Raw genomic sequence first — 11,551 nt, forward strand, 5'->3', positions numbered from 1 at the left:
CTGAGCCTCTAAAACTATGTTCACGACAACTTCAGTGTTACTTCATGAACACCCTCCAAAAATCAGACTTGCCATGCATGCAGTCTATAGTCTGGAATATATGGATGGCTGCATCAAGCCTCCATGGTTCCTCATGGCTACACACATCCCTCATCTTTGTACTCTGCCCAGCAAGGTCTACAAAAGGCTGGCATTATGTGACTGTTGTTTATATGAATGCCAAAAAGATTCATACGTATACACATGACTTGATTTTATATAGGGTAAGTATTGTGATGTTGAATCACCTGAATATATGAGACCAGAGGCTCACCACTGCCAAGACATTCTGTTTTTCAAAAAGTAAGCTGAACTACAACACAGTTAAGTATAAAATGGTGTGAAGAATAGAAGTTAAACCTCAAAATTATTCTTAAATTGAAAATGATAGAAAAAAATAAAAGATTACGCGGTCAGGATAATTGACACAGCTGGTTGAAAAAAGTGCAGATAACAAAACTATAAATATTTTCATATGCTAGGATTACATCGCCCCCCAGCACACAGTTGACTGTCCTCTGTTATGCAGTTCCTGTAACCTATGCAGTGTTATTACCTACCAAAATGGATTCCATGGGATTGCATTTTGCATTGTGCATTGTACCGAGCAGCAGTCAGGCATACTCAGACACAATTAACGGGACTGCAATACTGGGAGCTCAGTAGTGCTCTGCACCTTTATCCGAGATAAGTCCCTAGCCTTTATACTCAGTACATTGCTTTTGAACATTTACTTCAAAGAGGTAGAAATGGATGTTCAATAAACTTAAAACACAGAGGAGAGGTACAAAATATCTGAGTGTGGCCATATCATGTTAGGAGGTTGCCTTGTAGAGATTTACGTGGGACGGGAAGTAGCAAGAAGTCAGGTTCTATGGGAAGTTAATCATATGCTAATTTCAATAGTTCAATCTCAGATATGTGGTTCTAAGAACCAGCTAATTTGCATTTTGCAGTTTCCCTTTCACATCTGAACTTCAACAAGCAAGAAAAAAAAATGCAATTGCCCATTGTGTTTATTTTAGTTTAAGTTTCACTGTTTATCTAATGAAATAAGGAATCTTTGACTTTTATCAGCTGGTGTTTGTACTATCTGTGGATCATCCATGTATGATAGTTTTACTCCTGAATGCAAAGAAAGGTGAAGAGAAGAAAAAGTGCATTCTTCCCAAGTGCACTGAATATGACAATGCCCAGACAGAACAACCAAAGCTCTACTTTGTGGATAATATATGCATAAGTCCTATTTTCCAGAAGCTTTCCATCAGCTCTAAAGTGGCACATCTTAACAGAAAAAATATGTCATTGTGTTACAGTGACTGTGACAATCCCAGGCCTCTCTGGAGGTTATTGTGTCATACGGTCACCAACTGCTTCAAAGCACCGGAGTCGCTGGACCACAAAGAAAGAACTGGCGAAAGCAGCCCAATTGTCTAAGTGCTGATGACAATTTAGGACTAATGATGTCAAAAAGCCACTGACCACATCTACCCTGTTTTGCCTCCCTGCAGGAGGCAAATCAAATCTCCTGTGCTAAAATGTGCCTGCATACTCCAGGAAATATTTTATTTTATTACAAAAATTCAGTGATATTCTAATTACTTGTACTACAATACTGATGCAACAAAATATATATATGAGAAAGGAAGATTTAGGCAAGAAGTTACGTCCTTAATTTTTTCTGTGGAAATCTAAGAATCTTAAAGTTTGGAACACTATACTACAAAATGATTAAATTTTCATAATGAAGCAATTTGTTGGAAACCATGACAGGAAAAGGAATTGTTTTGGAACATACAACCAGTGTTTATTCACCTCTCCGTTACACCAAGTAGTTGGCCCGCGATTAGAGCTGGAGGAGGGAGTAGGCATTATACCTGTCTAAAGAATCATCCTCATTCACATTACTCTGAACAAGCTTTCTGCCTATCTGCTGCTTGCACCTTTGTAACACTGGCTTATTTCAGTCTGTGGCCAACAATGCAGAGTGCTGAGCTTTCTAAATAGGTTTTAAAACAATTTTCTTTCTTCCAACACAAGAAATACTGAAAGTACCAAAAAATGTTAATAGGCCCCAAGACAGAAAGAGAAAAGGGCCTCAGAACTTAGAAAAAAGTAATAGAAACCATTTCAGACACTATATCTAATCATACATGTAAGTCTAGTCATTCTGAGTCTCATTTGGAAAGCACTGTTTTCTTCTGAAGGGTTCACATTAAAGCTGCAGAGGATTTGCAAGCCCTATTCTGTAGCAAGCAAAGTCAGAAGTCTAGCAAGAGCCTAATTAAAGTCAATGAAGAAATTAACAAATGAAAGCTAGAGAATAAAAAGAGCACATAAAAGAAAAGGAGAACAAAAGTCACGGCGGTCAGTCTTGGGTGGTTTTTTTTTTTTATTTGTCTTTTGTATTTTCCATACGATGAGTCACCCAACCTACAGTTACAGTGCTACAGAAATGCATGCGTCTCTATATGTATCAAACATCATGAAACTTTGGGTTCATGTTTCCCCATCAGAAGCTGAAAGTAGATGTTGTACAGAGGAGCCCTGAAAACAAATTAGCTGACTTCCTGCAGAAAAACCCTCAGGGCCAATTCGAGGGAAATCCTGAAAAATCCTTTAGGGTACACTTTCTTGCTCTGTGGACCAGTTTGGCACTTTTTATGTTATCCAATTCTATGTCAGTTATATCATACCTGTTCTTGTAGCATTAATGCCAGATAAAATAGATTACTCTGATTCCTTTCTTGTGCTGGTTTCAGTGTCCTTCCTAAAAGGACACCAAGACATCACCTATTGTGGAGGCAGAAAGGATTTATAGACTGCCTGAACTTACATTCTGCACTGGGAGGCAGCCTATGCTTTGTGCATAGACAGATCATCCTAGAAATTAGAACATCTGGCCAGAAATCTTCTTGGGAACAGGCAACAGAACTTTATAGTTCAGGTTTCCCTCATATTCAGTATATTTTAATGCAGTCAAGGAGGGATTATCTCTAAAAGACTAACTGGCCTTGGTACAAGAGTTTGGGTATGAAAGCTGGACCACTGTGGAAAAAAAATCAGTTCTGATGACCACTTGGGAATGAATCAACTGGATGGGGAGGAATGGCAGTATGACATAAAGTCATACAGGTCACCAGTACATCATAAGTTATTACCTCTCCTTCTGTGGGTGCTGGAAGTTTGATGATGCTGAATGTGAGACTCCGTAAATATGTCTAGAGGCATTTTAGAAAGAAAACAAGTCCTTGCAGCTCTCTCTTACTTTTCTAGTGATGTTGGAATTTCTTTCCCATTTTCAGATCCCTATGTTTTAATTTTTTTTTCTAATGCTTTCATGGGTTTTTGCCTTTTAAATATCACAAAAATTATTCACAAAAGACTAATTATATCCACTTCATACTATTTCAGTGCCCAAATATGTTGTAAAAGACTTACTGTGAAATTGGCACCTTTCCAGCTATAGGTGTTTACACTCTACAAAATGACACATTTGAATCATATGCTCTGACAAAAAGAACAATTTCTTTTCAGTCATCATTGCATAAATAGGAAAATACCCAAAAGGAAAGCTGAAGCAAAAGTCACAACTGTGTCTAAAACCTATCTGAAAAGTCCTGATGTGCTGCAAATCTTTGTGGGTGTAACTGAGAGCCCTACTCTGACATCTCTGACGGGTTTGTACTGGAAGTATGGCTGGGCTGGGCTGCTTCTGGTTTACTGCACGTGCCATTCAGACAAGCTGTTGGTGGAGTTCGCATCTTAGAGTTGTGTATATGAAACTGGAATTATGGAAACATCATAAGGCTGGCATTAATGAAAAAGCAAAAACAACATAGTCACAATGAATAGGTGAACTTCATGGCAAAAATACCCACTGCCAGTCCAGACCTTGGTCTTAGTAGCATTAGTGACTTATTTAGCTGTTGAATTTCTGATGTGGGAACAACTTGCAGGAGAATTCTGAAATATGTTATTGAATAACGAGCGTTCCTTTGTGTTGCTTGAGTTTTGCAAGCATATTCCAGCAGCTACAGAGTAGTCAGCTATGTAATAAAATTAAAAATATGATCTGAACATAAGGAGACAGCTAAAGGATAAAACAGTTCCATACCTGTTATAAACTAAAAAACGCAAGCTAAATCTTCATGTAGCACTACCTACAGAAAGAAGGGTCTGAAACCAGGTAATCTCAGCAGTCACCCAGAGACAGGTTGGGCATCAGACTGATCAATAAAATAACCATTTGGGTATTATTTCTCCATAGCTCATACATGACATATTAAAGAAAGCTCTGCCTTGACAGATGGTCTGTAGTCTTGTCTCTCATAAAGGTGATAGGGCTATATGTCAACCTTTAAGTGGAAGAAGCACTACATTACTCTTTTCTACCACTTAAAAAAAAAAAGGAAAAAATAATCTCCTCCTTTCACATCTCCATGCATAGGAAGTATAGTTACCTGTCCTACAATCACATGGACTTTTTGAGCACAAGTAGTTACATTCTTATTCTAGATTCTGAATTATATATAGGTTCTTTCAAGCAAAACATGACATAGAATATGCCAGTTTTCTTTCCAACAATAATAATTCCAAAAAGCTCACAGCTTCATTACAGGATTCAGTGAAGCTGCAGACTTCAACCCAAACTTTTTTAAAAGCACGACAAGAGTAGAGTTTTCTGCAAATAGGTCTAATTACAATTGCTGTTCAACTCTTGTAAAATTATCCAACACTTTACTACCAATTTATCTGTTTCTGTCAATTTTAGACAGAAAGTGACATTATTGTCTCTCCGCAAGGTGGTAAAAAATATTCAAGGTCTTGCAAGACCTTTTCCCAATGGAGAAGAAATCAATTAAATAGAATCTGAGTATACATTAAGTATAACTTGATTTAAATTCAGACATAAGATGTATCTCAATCATGAGAGGACTACAAGTGATAGCATTTGAGACAATCTTATAGAACATAACATAGTTTTGAAGCACTGACTCTGCTTCAGGTATTCAAGCACTCTGTTTGGAACAAATTTCCTTGCATCACTCAGAACATTACATAAGAAAAGTGACAGCAGCACTTTGCATATCTTCTAGAAACCCACCATTTATTTACAGACTTAAGAGAGCCTGGAACATTCATCTAGGCAGCTTGTTATGCAATTTATATGGTACGATTTGCTTCTAAAATAAGAAAAAACCCTGCCATTTATGTCTTTATATAATATGCTATGTAGGAACTATAGGCATTTCACAGATTTGGGGTTGGAATCTATACTGATTTCCAGTATAGTAAGTATAGTCATTAAATTGCAAGCCTGTATGTTCTTTCTTAATTTTCTTTCATTCAGAAACACCCTCAAAACAAAACAGATAGCACAGCTCTATTTTAAATATTCTTTTTGCTAAATTTTATCCTCCTACAGCTTAATATTACAGGCACAAAGATACACAAAGGGGAGTAATAAACTTTAGAAGGCAGAGTCAGTGGAAATTTGCAGATGCAGATTTCTCATACTCAGAGTGAATGTGATTGTTCCTCTTCATGAATTACAAGTGGAACACAGATTAGGTTTGCTATAAATCTTGGTGAACTCATTTATATGGTTATATTATTGCATATCAGAGTGATAATTCATGTGACAATTGTAGAAATCACATGAACATTCAGCACCAACTGATTTTTGCCAAACTTTCTTTATTTAGCTATAACATCAATTGCAAATTTCAATTTAGTCAGCATAACTTTTAAACTGTAAAGCTAATGATAAATGAGGCTGTTTATTGCCACACAAAGAGATTATCACACAACTGTTGGTCCAATGACCATCCTTAGAATAACAAAGACAAGTCTTTGTGGGTTAGTATTGCTCACTCTGTGTTAGCTTTGCAGTATTTCTGCTGCTTAATAACAAAGAAAATAGAAACTGCCTTGCAAAGCAGACAGACTTTCCTACTTCCTACTTTCCTACGTACTTCCGAAGTAAACCTTTTGCTTTACAAACTGATTTTAAAAGTATCACTCACCTTTAAATAAAAAATGGTCAAATAAGCAGAAAGACTAGTAAGCACATAACTCCACACACATCTTTTCACACAAAAACTAAGCCGAAGTTAATCCTTTTCTAGTGCTTCAGACACAGTGATAGATATTTTGCCATTTAATTCTGAGTCATTTCTGGAGGTGATTCCATGTTTTAACCAATATATCCCTTGTTGCTCTATGCAATTTTTTCAGTATGTCTACTGACTAAAAGAAAAGCATTAGGCCATTAGGTCAATAAAATATAAAGCTACTGGAATCATGGACATCATATAGAAGGGAAGAAAACCAACCTATCACCCCAGCCATCACAATGACTGCAATAAAAGCCAGCCTTTGGCATTTATTCATCTTAGTGAGACATTGTTATTGAGCAGGTTCACACATTACATTTAATGCAAAATACTATGTGCAGAAACAACATACAGCTTGGCTGAATTTTGATTTTTGGCTAGTGATAAAGCCAGGAAACATTACCTAGATGCTGGAATTGGAACAGATTTGGGCTAGTATCTAGGAAGTTACTGTGCTACTTCAACGGCTCTGCATATTATGAATAACCTGGACTGAATGGGCAGAATGAGTTTTTAAGGCCAGAGACATCCCTGAAGCATAAAGGGCTGTTGGGCTGCTAAGACAGCAGCAGCGGTGAGCAGGACAAGCTCCCAAGATGGGGGAAAGGAGCATGTGAGACGCAAGGATAACAATCACAGGAAGAAGCCTTCACACTGATCTATCAGGTTTCTTGAAAAAATCATTAGGGAGAGGAATGGAAAGAAAAGCAGTGAGGAAGGGTAATATATAAAACTTTACAGAGAGTCAAGTACAGCAAGTTGCTTTGCATGACAGTACACAGGGACTCAAGTGCATTCACTCTAACAACACTGAGTTTATGTGATGCATCCTTTTTAATAATCAGGCTTTTTCAAGTATCACATGTGCAGCAGTATTACAAGTGTGCAGCAGAGGATTTTCTCTAAGATAAAGTTTTCCTTCTTAATGTGTATATGATTCCCTTTGAAAGGGTTTCTTAGATTTCTAAACACATCCTTATTTAGGACTTTGGTTTTTACTACTGTTCTATTACCTCTCCCCTTGAATAGGTTAGGCCCCATTCCTGCTTTCCTCGGAAATTATTATTGCACAGGAGTGGATTCAATTAAAAGGAAAAAAGAAAAAAAAAGTTTAAAACCCCTGACAAAATAAACCCCCAAACTCCCCAAACCAAGCAGTAAGGGCATTCAACCTTTAAAACTGAGTGACTCAAAGACAGGGTAAAGATAAAGAATTAATGCATCTTGAATACATCAGGAAAGCAAGACAAGTTATTTCAGTATAGTTAGCACATGTCCAGAATACAACAGAAAGAATTGGACCCTGGCTCTAGTTTTCTCTAATACATATATTTTGCATTTAATTTTTGCTCCTGCTCTGGAATATTTCAGAAATTTGAAAGATGCAAAAAAATAGGGAATTCTTTCCCCATTTTGTAATTACTAAGTTGTAGAAGCAGAAGTAAATGCAACTCCTGCAAAATACAACAGCTCCAACTTTTTTGTCAAATAAAAGCTACTGTTTATCCTAAGTGTACTGTTAAATCAGTTCTTTAAGAAAAATAAAAAGGATATTATTAACTGAAAACAACTTCTGAATTATTTTTTCTTCCCCTCTAGAATACTGATTTAGAATAATCAGAATAATAAAAATAATTATTTGTGGATCTCACTAAGGAAAGAAAAAGCAAGACTTTGGTGTGCAAATGACATTCATCTTGGAACAGAACCCTGGAATTTCTATAAATTCAGTGCAGAAAGGGGGTCAGATAACAAATATTCATTACAGCAGGTGACCAATTTTTTTTCACTGCTGAGTCTTTGTGAGCATTAATTCAAGTTCCTAGAAGGCCAAGATACGATAGCATGCATGAAATTCTGGTTATGATGATTCAGAGGCATTCTGATGACTCTGGAATAGTATCAAATGATGTATAAGCTATGGTTTATTTGTCACCTGCACAGATTAAGGGTGAAAAATGTAATGCCATTGAAGTCAATGGAAAAGTTCCACTGGCCTCAGGGGAAATAGGATTTACCGGGAAAAATTTATAAACTAATTTCAGACACGAGATGAAATTCAAAGTCTCCCTGGCATTTTAGGTTTATATTAAAAAACACAACCATTAACATCTCTTCAAAGGAGACCACAACTGAAATAGCAGCAGCGTTAGATTAAGTCATTATACAAACCAAGAAGAGAAACTTCAGAAAGCTTTAATATATATATAGTATCTACTTGAATAAACATTATTCCAGGTAACCCTCTTGCCTGCTCAATTCTCATAAGTGTCATATGATCCTATTGGCATTTGCTGAATGGTGACAAAATCCGATACTGTAAACAATAACTGCTAGTCTTCAGTTCAAATGCCAACCAGAACTCCGGCAGAGGAATCAGAGTGAGCTGCTATGCAGAATCAGCACTATGGATCCCATTCTGGTTTTTGTATTTTCAAAAAGTTAGGATCCAGGGACTAAAGCCACGTTCACCTTTTTAAAAAATATCTCTCTCTATGCTCTCCATTTCCAAACTCCTTTTCTTTTTCTAAGTCTTCTTTGACAAATAAATGGTATTTATGTTCAACACAGTAGCATTTCTTGAACAGTGCCCAGGGTGTTGTCTTTGCACATCTCGCTTTCCCAGTCCTGTGGTGACACCACTGACAATTTTAAAGTGCAAAGAGATTTTTGGCATGACACAGCAGTATAGAAGTTGAATTCACAGTTGGTGATAATGAAAAATAGGCACCTGCCATAGATGAATCATCCTGGAAAGGAAAACATTATGAGACCAAGGAATTAAACAACAAACAAAAATTGCAAATTCCGTTATACCATCACAAGAAGTTTAGGCAAAAGGCTTCTTGCCTAACTCATAGCCCATAATCTAAACCAGAAAAATTCTGAACAAGATGACTTTGCAAAGAGTCTACCTGGAAGCAAAGTCCAAGTCATAAAAATTCAAACAAACCAGTAAGATTATGCCAACAGCTTTCTTATCAAAAGCAATCCGAGCAAACAGAGAGAGAGGTAAACTCATGCATGTTAACCAACACGTACCAAGCATTCAGGACCCCTACCTTGGACATTGAGTTCTGGACCTATCCCCCAGGTGGTCCACATGGCAGAGCACCTCACCCGTCTCATCTGGAGTGGAGCAATTTCCAGTAGCATTAGGACTGGAGTGCTGTAGCAAACTACCTGAGACATGGAAGAATTTAGTGGAGAAGCACCAGGACATGATGCTATCTCTTAAAGGACAAATTTACATTAGCAATGCACAAAGCTTTCACATTTTACTCACTTGCAGCACATGAAAAAACATCTGGCTGGAAACATAGCAATAAATATATATATTCTGTCACTGAAGTCTCATTGAGTCAGAACTGCGTAGAGTTCACAACAGCCTTGTTATAACATTTCAGAACATGCTTCATGCAGAAACACTTGGCTTTATGACTGCAGTTCTACTGCACCTGGAGAGGTTTCCTTGGAGCCCTAGGCCAGGGGGAACCATAAAGACCATTACAGCCAGCCTCATCTCTCCCCCACACCAGCAATCCCTCCCATGCTCCACTTGCCTTGCACACCTGAGATAGATACCTGAAATTAGTTCCAGCTCTGACTGGGTTGAATAGCAGCAATTTCCTGGGAGTGATTCATTGTTTCACACATTGAGTTTTTCTTAAATCAAAATCTGCTGTTCCTCATCAAATAAAACAGCCCCTCACTTATGGTAAAAAGCTATTAACTTTTTACCTTAAATAAAAAGCAAATGAAAAGCAAATCCATGTTCAAGTACGGAAAGAAGAGAGCTGTAATACATCCTGTTGTTCTATACTATGTGTGTGCAAGTATTCTATAGGCTGAGTTTAATATATTACTGCATTAAATAGGCAAATACCTAGGGTCTGCCCACTGGGTAAAAATACTTTCATCTGTCAAGGAATGGATACATGGTTCCTTGATATACAAGTCATAGTACCCATGTACAGGACAAAGTGAGATACTTTTCCTCAAAACCATATTTCTCACCTTTTTTATCTCCCCTTTCCCTTTCTACTATTTTTCAGTTGAAGAACTGTGATACTACTGTAAGTTTGCTTCTCCAAAATACTAGGTAGAGAAGTCCATCTCTTTCCCTGGGCAGCTTTGGAAGCTTGACCTCCTTACACCTTCACCTTTGTGAGAGAATTCCCTACCTCCACCTTCCAGCTGACTCTTCTGAAGTCTACAGTGCAGATAAAGGAGCAAGCAGTTGAGCCTTGGCCTCCCAATTCATTTTTAGCTCTCTAACCATCAGAATATCTTTTATTTGAAGAAAGTTTAGCAAGTTCATACATTCCCTTACAAGAACACAATTTGTTGCAAGAAAAAAAGAAAAGAAAAAAAATCCAAGCCTAATATGAGTATCTATTACTATTGATCTGTAAAGATGCTAAAAATTCTAATGACCTTATAGCAGTAGCTTTACCTCATTTACCTCTTAAAATCTCTTCTTCCTAGCTGAGACGGCAGCAACAATATAAGATCTTACATATGCTAGATCTTCCCAGCTCTTACCAGTTGTATCATTTAAGCTAGGTATAAGTAAGGCCAGATGAAAATGGGGTTTAAAATTCTAGCCGTCCTCTGCATCAGGTTTGTCCAAATGTTACCAGTGACAAGAACAGTTGGAACTTCCTGGGACGTCTGATATTCTAATCATTATGATATTCTATGAAGTGCTCATTTGAATAGTCTTAAACATAAGAGTCAAAATCTACCTAAGAGCTAAAATACAAGCATTTTTGTTGGTGTGGAAAAACAGACTGGGACAACCTACTTGTAGCACTGAACAGATTGGATGAATAGATATTCAACTCAGTACCTGAATTCAGTTCAGGTACTAGCAGAATACAAGCTAATATAACTTGGGGAAACTAGTCTAAGTAGACATTTAATAATAAGAAAGGTGGAAAATTCTCAGAAAAATAAAACGTTAAAGAAGCATTATTTTCATATTCATTTTAGTTTCAGAACTACTTAATTTTAAGATTCCAATTCAACAAGGCTTTTAGGTATAGTTACCAGCCCACTTAAAAAAATAACTATTGTCTTTTTACTACATCAACTAATATGCTTTAACAGACTCAACAGATATGATAGGAAATACTGCATGATCTAATTTTGATTTCACCTGTTTCTTTATTTAGTATAAACACTCAATACAGCTGTGTTTTTAAAATGTGACTTGGAGTTTTTAGCTCTGAGCAGTAGTATTTGTTTTTCTCAAATTATTAAAGTGACTTGGAACAAATATATACCTCTACCTTCATGCAAAAAACTAAATGATTATTTAGTGTAATTATAAAGAGAACACGCTGAGAACCACATGACTGTCTTAAGCAATGATTTTAAAAAATCATTTT

Source organism: Haliaeetus leucocephalus, unplaced genomic scaffold (assembly GCF_000737465.1).
Source record: "Haliaeetus leucocephalus isolate CR32 unplaced genomic scaffold, Haliaeetus_leucocephalus-4.0 Scaffold340, whole genome shotgun sequence".
NCBI classification, from domain to species: Eukaryota; Metazoa; Chordata; class Aves; order Accipitriformes; family Accipitridae; genus Haliaeetus; species Haliaeetus leucocephalus.